Source organism: Dreissena polymorpha, chromosome 6 (genome assembly GCF_020536995.1).
Source record: "Dreissena polymorpha isolate Duluth1 chromosome 6, UMN_Dpol_1.0, whole genome shotgun sequence".
NCBI classification, from domain to species: Eukaryota; Metazoa; Mollusca; class Bivalvia; order Myida; family Dreissenidae; genus Dreissena; species Dreissena polymorpha.
The window spans coordinates 70,903,241-70,913,233 of record NC_068360.1 but is presented as its reverse complement, the minus strand read 5'-3'; the positions used below and the strand labels follow the sequence as shown (position 1 = coordinate 70,913,233).

Below are 9,993 nucleotides of genomic sequence, written 5' to 3'. Positions count from 1 at the left end.
CACATTTGGGGCATTGTTGGATTTATATAATGATCGAAATTTGGATCACATTTCATACAATCTTAAATAGGCAGCCATCTGGATCAACAAATCATTAGCCTCGGGTTATAATTACCGGACACGAATATTTGCTTACCGTATGTGCTTATCTTCGGTCATTTCCGTATGTATTCGTTAGGTGTCCGTTGCATACGTATATTTAGGTTGCAGACACGTGACTTAACAAACGGCCAATCAGAATTGTACATGTAGACACGTGACGTTACACAGCCAATCAGAATTGTACACATAACAATTATCAAAGCTTTCGTTGTTTATATCTATATTTATAGACAGTCTTACTTAAACGGCCGAACATACAAGTCGCATTATTGCTGGCTTTCGCGGGATGGGCCCATTGCGGGCTTCGCATGTATCTTGTATCTTGTGTTGTGTTAATAAGCAGAAATAAAACGCAAAGAAATCAGAAATGAACTTTGTTGGTTACTGTGTCTTTTCCACGAACAATACGTAATTGTAATTACGTGACACATGCTACGCCAAACGTTTGTAGTATTTTTTTTCCTTTGTCTAATTGCATTTAAGACAACAGTACAGCATGACTTTGAGTTCACCCGAGTTAAATCATCACCAAGTGTAAGCGGTCAGTCTCGATCCCCCACACGCGAAAATCTGTCTTTATAAAACCTGGTTATAACGGCAACCTATTTTAAAGGCCAGTGACAAGTATATTTCACAACGAGTCATTCTTCAGCCCGTGTTAGGCGGTCCCAAGGCAGTCATTCGAAGAGAGAAAAGTAAACACTAAAATCGATCTACATTGTTGTTTCTTCCCACTGACGTCATAGCGTCTATTGTATGGTTCAATAATCATCCAGCCGTAACAGCCCTAAATATAATAATTGCTGTCCGCTGTAATATAACTAATTAAGGGATGTTTAGAAGGTTTGTTTTATGGGATACGTTTTCGGATATCTTAACAAATATGTATGTAACAACTTTTTAATTATTATCGCAGATTATATGATCGCTAATTAACAACGTTAAGGTAATCATTCAAAGTTCATGTTAATTTTTCCTTCGAAAGAATTTATCAATCATGAATTAAAAATGAGTTTCAAACGCAAGTACCTCACATTAGAAGAACGAATCAAATTTGTGAAACTGGTCGAGTTTTGACAAAATAAGAATGATTATCTATGGTTTTAAATATGTTTTTTTTTCCTAAAACGATTTACTTATTCAGGATAAGTTGTGCTTAGCTACGGGTGTTCCAATTAAAATGATGTTTTCGAACCAAAAATAATTCCAAGCCCTTAGTATTTGTTTCTTTGAAAGATAATGATATTACAGCTGGCCTACGTTCTAAAAAGTTTTCACCTGACTATAGCCAGCCGCCAAAAGCATTATATTTCACCATTTTCCTTGACTGGCTTCTGAAAATATGTTGGACTCTATAAAGGTCTTGAAATTGTTTGTTCTAAACTTTTATTTGACAAAATATCATCGAAGTTATGTTTCTGGCAACTTATTAGGAAATAAAGAAGTGAACCAGTCTGAGGTTAAGGTCGCAGGGCCGTGTAACACGAAAACAACACTCATATCAATACAATGTGTTAGCCTATTCTTTTTTACATTAGTTCACCACCATATGATAGCAGGTATTTGAGACTACAATTTCAAAGAAAAATGCCTGACAGCACATTAAAAAAGACGTATTAACAATAGCACTTATTTACAACTGGGCTTACATGACTGACAATCTCGGTCTGCTATTTCTTTAATACGCATTATTTGTTTGAAGTCTTAAAGATAAAAGGCTATAGTGTTTATTCAATGTATTCACCTGTTACGTATATTTGCTCTTCGTCGTTTATTCTCTACATAAATTACGTACTTTAAAACGGTATCATTCCACATTCAATTGTCTGTTCAATTATTATCATTATTTGAAGATATTCAGTTTCCAAATCATGTAAACCATTAATCAAAGTATTTTCAATAAGCATTAATAACACGAATTATTTTAATTTTGGATTCATCCAACAATCTACTAATAGTTTTGAACATCATGTATTTTTCATTGCCAAGAGAAATAACTGTGGTTGGTGACCACTGGTTATACTTATTGAGTGAGTGGGAATCAGCTAAACCAGCTGTCATTCACAACAAAAGGTACACACTTTGGTGATTTCAGTAATTTACACGTAAACTATCGCTGTGTATGTCGAGTGCGAAATACTTACTATGCAGAATGGGTGTCATTGATGCTTACAACGTACTGACACACATACGAAACTTTGAAAGGTCTTCCCAGCAAAACAATTGTTATCTTTTACATGTGTTTACATGTTTAACTGTTACCGGCACTTTTCCCAATTTAGACTTTAGTGAGAGAAAGAAAAAAAACGCTCGTACTTGCACATCAAGTATGTGTTATAAATACAGGCCCGTAGCAGTTAAAGCCATTACTAATAATGTTAATGCTACACGTTTGTCAGGCCTGCTTGTGAGACCTAGCTAGGAGTTGCATTTCGGGCATGTTGAGTTCTGATCAATGGTTGTTATAAAATAATAAGCAAAATAATATTCGCTCAATATATTGAATTATACTTTCGGCGTACCTATGGGTACTAATTGTGCGCCACTTATAGCTGATCTATTTTTATATTGTTATGAAAGCGTGTTTATGTTAGAATTATCTAAAACTAAACAACTAGATTTGATTCAACGTTTTAACCTTACAAGTAGGTACATTCATGATATACTTAATTTAGATAATCCATTCTTTGATCAATATTTATCCACAAACTCTACCCGAACGAAATAGCGTTAAATAGATCGTGTCAATCCAATACAGATGCTGCGTATTTAGACTTACATCTTACTATTAATAATACTATGATTAAGACAGGTGTATACACCAAACGGGACGACTTCAACTTTGAAATTGTGAATTTTCCGTTTCTAGATGGTTCCATCCCTAAAGGTCCATCCTATGGTATTTACATTTCGCAGTTGGTACGTTATGCCAGAGCATGTTCATGTATTAAAGATTTAAATGATCGTAATCGTACATTACCGAAGAAATTGCTAAAATAAGTTTTTTTTATCATAACCTAGGAAGTAAATCCGCTAAATTTCTGTCAAAGTATGGTGATTTAATTTCAAATTAAAATGTTTCATTAACATTTCATCTAACTAATAGAATTTCACACCCATCGTTTTAATTAACTCATTTTTATCAAAGGGAAATGATGTTAACGTACTTAAAAACACTTGCTTGTTGGTTTTCGATTCACTATATTTTTATTCTCTTAAAATTTGGAATTATCATTGGATTTACCATTGTATATGTTTGATTCTTAAATATTCAATCACCTAAGCTGGTTTTATTGGTATTGCGATTTTACAGTACCGCCCCTTTAATATTTTTATTTTTATTTTACATTACTGCACCTGGATTTTTTTGCCTCATCGTGTCATCGCTTCTCAATTACGTCATTAGATACTATTTCACTGTTCTCGGCTGCATTGCATTTTTGACATCATCGCTTCTATATTGCTTCATACGACACACTGTCACTGTTTTAGTCTACATGCATAGGTCATCGGGTTTAAAGCGTAAAATTGTATTAACATTTTCTCTCTTACGGGTGTTTCTTGTTTGATTGATTGATTTATTTTTTATTTTTTAGCAGTCACGTAAACAACCAAGCTATGTAATATGGATCCTTTACAACCATTTTTGCTGCTTCTTCCTGTATATGCGCGATGATGATCTGAAATATTGACTTTATAATGTATATTCTTGAATCTTTTTTCTAAAAAGAAGGGATGTAGTTGACACTCGTCCGTAGTTTCATTTCATCGTTCCCAAACACGTTGTAACTCTGTTGCTCTGGTCTCTTTCCTACAATCGAGTAATCAAATGGTAATTAAATTGAATTTGTTTTAATTCCCTTTTATATTTGTTTAATTTGAGTTAAAATGCTATGAGGTTAAATTTTATTTACACTTATATGTATCATGAATATTGCTGGATCAAGTGTTAGGTCGAGCGGTCTAAAACCGGTTTAAACCCCCAATGTTTAGCATTGACCGTTCCAAGGCGGTGACCCAAGCTTTATTCCTTTATGTGTTTATGTTGTTTTGTATTGTGCTGTTTTGTTCTGTTTAGGCATTTGGTCACTTGCCTTATATAAAGGACCAACGAATTTTATATAATGAGAATGCAAAACTGCTCCAAAGCTGGAGTTTCACATTTATATATTTAAGTATTTCACTTAAACTTTGTTCGTAGCTGGCTTAAAGAGATCTTTTCACGGTTCGGTAAATTGACGAAATTGAAACAAGAAATATCTTTAAAAAAGATATACGGCGTAAATAATTTAATGAATGAGATCAAGTATAGCGAATGTCTTTTTCTGTGCAGTTCTTAGCTGCATCACACGCAGTACGGGATGTTACGGGGAGTTTTCGCGGCTTATTTTACATTATAACATATTGCTGGTCATAAACCTATAGATACAAAACAGAAAACCAAAAGAAGAATGGAAGTGAAATTTAAACATATGAGTCAACCGGCCACACGAGAAGTATCCGTATTTATAGGCGCGTTCTTCGAACAAACCTGTTTTAGTGGTTTGTCGGGCATTGCTATTTGATTCGATTATTAACAGTATCAATTATCATCGTGCTAATGCTTAAAGTGATATTATGGGCATTTTGCACTGTTGAATTGAGCTGAAAAGAATTAACAGGTCAAAATAGTTAGTTAAAATGTGGTTACTGATTAATTATCTGCAACTCACCTTGCTACCAGTTGTTTATAAAAATATATTTTATATTCGATATTCTTACGTGACCCACCCAGTCCTGTAAGCTGAAATGATCCGTAAAACAATTTCGTGTCTTTGTGTCGTATGAACAAATCTGCACTAAAACTAAATTTAGGTTCAACTCGTAAACGCATGATCAGTTGTCAAACGAAAGTACGGTTGATATTCAAATGCATTATTTTTCTCTTTCTGGTATATTGTTTTAGTATGATGATGCTGCATTAATTAATTTAAGTGTATATGAAGTAGAAACATCAAAAATAATCAACGGTTGCGATAGACACCTATAAACTGTTACATGCTCATAATATCACTTTAGTACATTAGGCAATATGGACGAATAATTATTGTTAAATTTATCAACAATAATATTTATCATTGTATTGTTGAAAACACATTAAGAATCTATTATTTACATACCATAATTATATTGCTGAATATCTTCATTTAACATATTTCTGGTCTAAAGAAAATTCCAGGTCACCTAGTTCACGGATAGCGTCTTTATTATATAACGATTATTTTACTGGCCGCCAACTCCGGTGATGACCTGTATATAAACTCTGAATGTCCGCGAATTGACCCGATATACCTCGCGGGTTGAAATGCAATGCTTTAAAGTGAGGCCTCGCTTCCATTGCTCTTTATACTTTTACATGTTAACATGTTGACAGGAATAAGGAAGTAAGTACTAAATATGAGAACATAGCCTTTTAAGTATAAACGCTCTTGCGCTGGTAATACTCTGAAAATAAAAGGTGTACGCACAAACTGTATTGATGTCGAGAATTGAGTGTAAAACTGTTCTATCTATTAAGCCTTTTCATTCGAGATAAAATTGTTTCATACAGTAAAACAGTGTTACAAAGACGCGGATATGTTTCCAATGTTCTGGTGGTATACTCAAATCAGCCAATGGAATAAATGTAGTGTATTCATTCGTACCTAGCCGCGGGAAATTTTATTGGAATTTTATTGGACACTTACAAAGGTCAGGCTAAGGTCAAAAGCTGGCTTATGCAGCTTACGCCGAAAAAGATGTTTCAGATTCTTAAATTTTCGTTTTAGTTATGGTATTTGTGAGGAAACAGTATTACTGAACATTTACCATGTATCTTTTAACGATTTGAAAACCTAAAAAGTATAAAGCGTTCCAACGCGAAACGATTGAATAATTTGGAGAGTTCTGTTGTTGTCGTCTAAATTTACGAAACAACGAAGACTGCTGTGTGTACCTGGCGGAATAGCCGAGAGGGCAAATGCGTTTTTAGTTTAGACCAACTCCAGGACTTCGGGGGTCACTGGTTCGAGCCCTGGTACTGGCTACTTTTTTCCTTTTTTAATTTTATTCTTGATTTTTTACTGGAGCTTTTAAGATCCAATGTTTACATTTATCAATATAAAGCATTTAATGACAAACTTTAAAATATGCCAAAATCTGTTAAAAGGCCCCTTTAAGTGCAGTCATAGCATGGGTGTGAACTTATTGTCACTTAATATTTGAGGTCAAGGAAAGCACTTCAGGATCTTTATGGCCCTAATGTTTCCATTCTTATTCAAACTTGATGAGACATATATTTTTGATTATATTTTGGCTGAGTTCATGAAATAATTTGTTCTTTTGAAGCACATGGCCACCAGGCGGTGACACATTTATTTTGTTTAAATGACATCTTAGCAAAGATAATAAATGATTCAGAGTAAAACGCAAGGTCAGAAGCAACATTTATAGTACAAACATTAGAAAAGCTTCTTAAAGCAGTACGGAATCTTCAGAACTTAAGTTCGCCTTTTGCCCTTTTGATATAATTATAATTGCATTGTGACATCAAAGTTTCGATGAAAAAATGACTAACGCAATAAAACATTTATTAAGCGCTATAGGTTACTAAAATATTTTTGTCAGCTTTCATTCAGAATTTCTAAAACTCTGATTGCCCAAATTTCATGTAATAATTTTTGCTTTAAGGTTGGGGAATATTGAATGACAAAACAGTTTTTACAATCAGTCAATTTTAACCTCTGTTCAATATGGAAAAATATTTGAAGTCTACTTTAATACATGCTTGTTTTCAACTAGTTTATGTTTCACAAGGTCCTTTTATGAAAACTCTTGGCTCCGAAAACACATATGTTATTGAATGTTGGGATGTGGCTGATAAAACACTATGGCGAGTCTATCCGCTGTGTTCACTGAGACAGAAAGGACGAACTGGCTAAAGGCGTGGCTGGCAGTTGACATTGCTAAGTCTGGTTTAGAGCAATTCGTGGAGAACGAGGCTAAAACTGTACACACCAATATATACAACAATGTATGGTCAAGTATTCCATCGCAAGCCACCTGTATAGGCTGTACTACTGCAAACTTGCTGAAATGCCCAACGCAAGGCGTATGCAATAAACGAGGACCACAGAGTACATGCACATCTATGCATGATAATGCGGCAAAACAACCACGACAGTGTCCTGCTAATGTGTGTAATAAAGTTCATGACGAAATTGTAAAGCATCATACGTTTAACAAACCTTCATGGAAAAATACAATGGCGGAACAATGGACAACAAATCCATGGCAAATAGCCAAGGCGTATTTGCCTCCAGACGGATATACTGGAAAGTGTTCAGTCCAAGATACAGACTTCAACGGAATCATCAGTTTTATGATGAACTGCAAACACTTCGACAACAAGTTTTCTTTTCCAATTTCTACCGGAAAACACAGTCCTCCGTGTCTACTGACTATGGTAAGTTAACAATTACGATTTTCAATGTATTTCATAAATTTGCCTGCGATGAGGAATATATTTAATTTGAATAACCCGCCTTCCTATCGAGTCCAGTTGGGTATGTGTTATGGTGACTGTAATCAATGGTATTTGTTTAAAATATAAATATTCAATGCCCAATGGTTATATCAACAGTAAAGTAAAGGAAATCAATTAAGCTATAACTGGGTTCTTAGAAGATACCTTTTTTATTCAGCTTATGTATTCTACAGAGTCTAAATGCAATAACATTAATTCAATTATTGCAAATGTTACCATCAAACTTCACAATCATAAAAAAACATCATAAATGCTACATTTCTGTCAGAATATCTTTCTATCGTCAAAGCACATGAGTGAACAAAGCCCAAAGCACATTTCCAATTTTTGTGATTGCTGTTCGGCCACTGAGTATTTAAGATTTGTATTGATAAACGCTTAAATTATGACTTTCTTTCCGGTTAATTTCCTTGTTAATAAATTCAGGGCTGATTTATTGCCATTTATTTTACGTGCATATTTAAAATGTATATATGTTTCAAATTAGTACATTAAACATTTCAAACACTCGTTTACTAAATGTAAACGTTGGCACAACTACGTCAGTCAATACTTATATAAAGTACACATGTTTCGTGTCTTAACATGCGCGAGATATTGGTAGAACTGTCCGTCACTCGTCCCAGTGTAAAGTCACAGACCCAGATCTCCAGGACGTCTTCACAACACTGACTAACCTGCTTAGTGACCAAACGAGTCTTGCACATGACGTCAATGCTATGGAGGCTGTGAAAAAGTTAGCAGAGGTATTAGTGTTCATTTTCAAGCCAGTTTGCTGTGCCCGTTGGTATTCGAATTATAAGGAACATTATGGTCGAACTGAAATTATATTCAGCAATAAAATATTTAAGCACAAAGGATTTGCAGTAAATACATAAAACTGTTCATTTATCGCTATAATTTATCACCGTAACATAAACAGTAAAAATCGAAAACGCGTTTTTGTTTACAACTTTAATTATACGTTTTTGAAAATATACCAATGTCCAAAATATGAAGAGTGCAGGATGGAATCATTTAACATTAAAATAAACTATAACCATATTATGGTGAAATGTCCGCATAATTTATCGAAATCGTGCCAATTTTTCCAGCTTGTCAAAGTAAACTCCTACATTTTCTGCTCCTGATATCATTGTCCACGGTGATGTGTATTTTATAAGATCGTTGATATGACATATATAACCTAAGTTAAAATGAGAATACGTATCAGGCATTTTAAACTACTTATATATAACTGCTGTAAAATGAAGACAATATATGACACTAATTACAATGACACTACTTCTTCATACAGTTGTACATACTGGTTTTATGTAATACTTGCTAAATTCTTAATATGTTGTTGATGTTTTCACATTTTAAACACATTTTATCCAATACAGCTGCAAAAGGACACATTAAAGATAACCACGGAGGAAATGATTCATTTACTAGACGCTGCAAACGATACACTTAAGAAAGTTCAAAACATAGCTGATAAATCTCTTAATGAGATGCAGATGTACCTTGAACAGTGTACAACGGATCTAAATTCACACATAGACATGTGTAAACAGAAACTTGATGACCATACCGCCAAATGTACATCTGATATAGATGATCATGCCATCAAGACTTTGGAATCGACCTATGAGCAATCTAGTAAAGGTATTTCTTATTTTGTGTTCGCTGTAAGTTCTCTATTAATAACTCCGAATGTATATTTCGTATAATTAATCACGTTTTTTAAACCCTTTACTAAATCTCAGTTTGCATTGCTAGTTAATCGCTTGTTTGATAACAAACTATTTAAAGAAATGTTAGTATGTTTGATCATAGTCTGAGGGTTGAAAACAATTTTGCGATTATGAACGCTATGGGCAAACATAAAAACATTCGTATATACTATAGTGTTGTCTGTTGAAAATTCAGTTATGCGTATAAAACTCGTGTATTAGATTTTTCTGATTGGAATTGTTAAGTATCGCGCATTTAGCCTTACTAGAAAACAAATTCACTACATTTACCCAATGTTTCCCTTGTGCATTCCATGATATGCTCTGTTCATGTAAAAAGTTCAAGCTCGAAGGACAGCACACAACGCAATTTCAGTTCTTAATGTTTGTTAGCGTATTCCAGAGTCATGAAACAGGAGTATATAGACACACAGATCGACAGAATTGATAAGGATCAGTAACTTGTAAAGTTGCTTTAATTACAGACAAACAACTTTTAAGAGATGTAACAATTTAAACGTTCAAATAATTCTGTCGAGCAAAATCAGAAAATACTTCGGACTAATTTTAACACCGATTAAGACATGCAAGTCGGTTGTTTTTGGTGAT

General features: G+C 34.0%; 1 protein-coding gene across 1 annotated transcript in view; it reads left to right on the top strand.

Annotated features, from left to right (window-relative positions):
* The first annotated feature begins 9,284 nt into the window (after positions 1–9,284).
* The window catches only part of LOC127835789 (uncharacterized), a 35,029-nt gene continuing 34,320 nt past the window's right edge, over positions 9,285–9,993 (top strand). The window contains exon 1 of the mRNA XM_052362225.1: positions 9,285–9,316. The gene's annotated coding sequence lies outside the window, so the exon portion shown is untranslated. The remainder of the gene's footprint in view (positions 9,317–9,993) is intronic.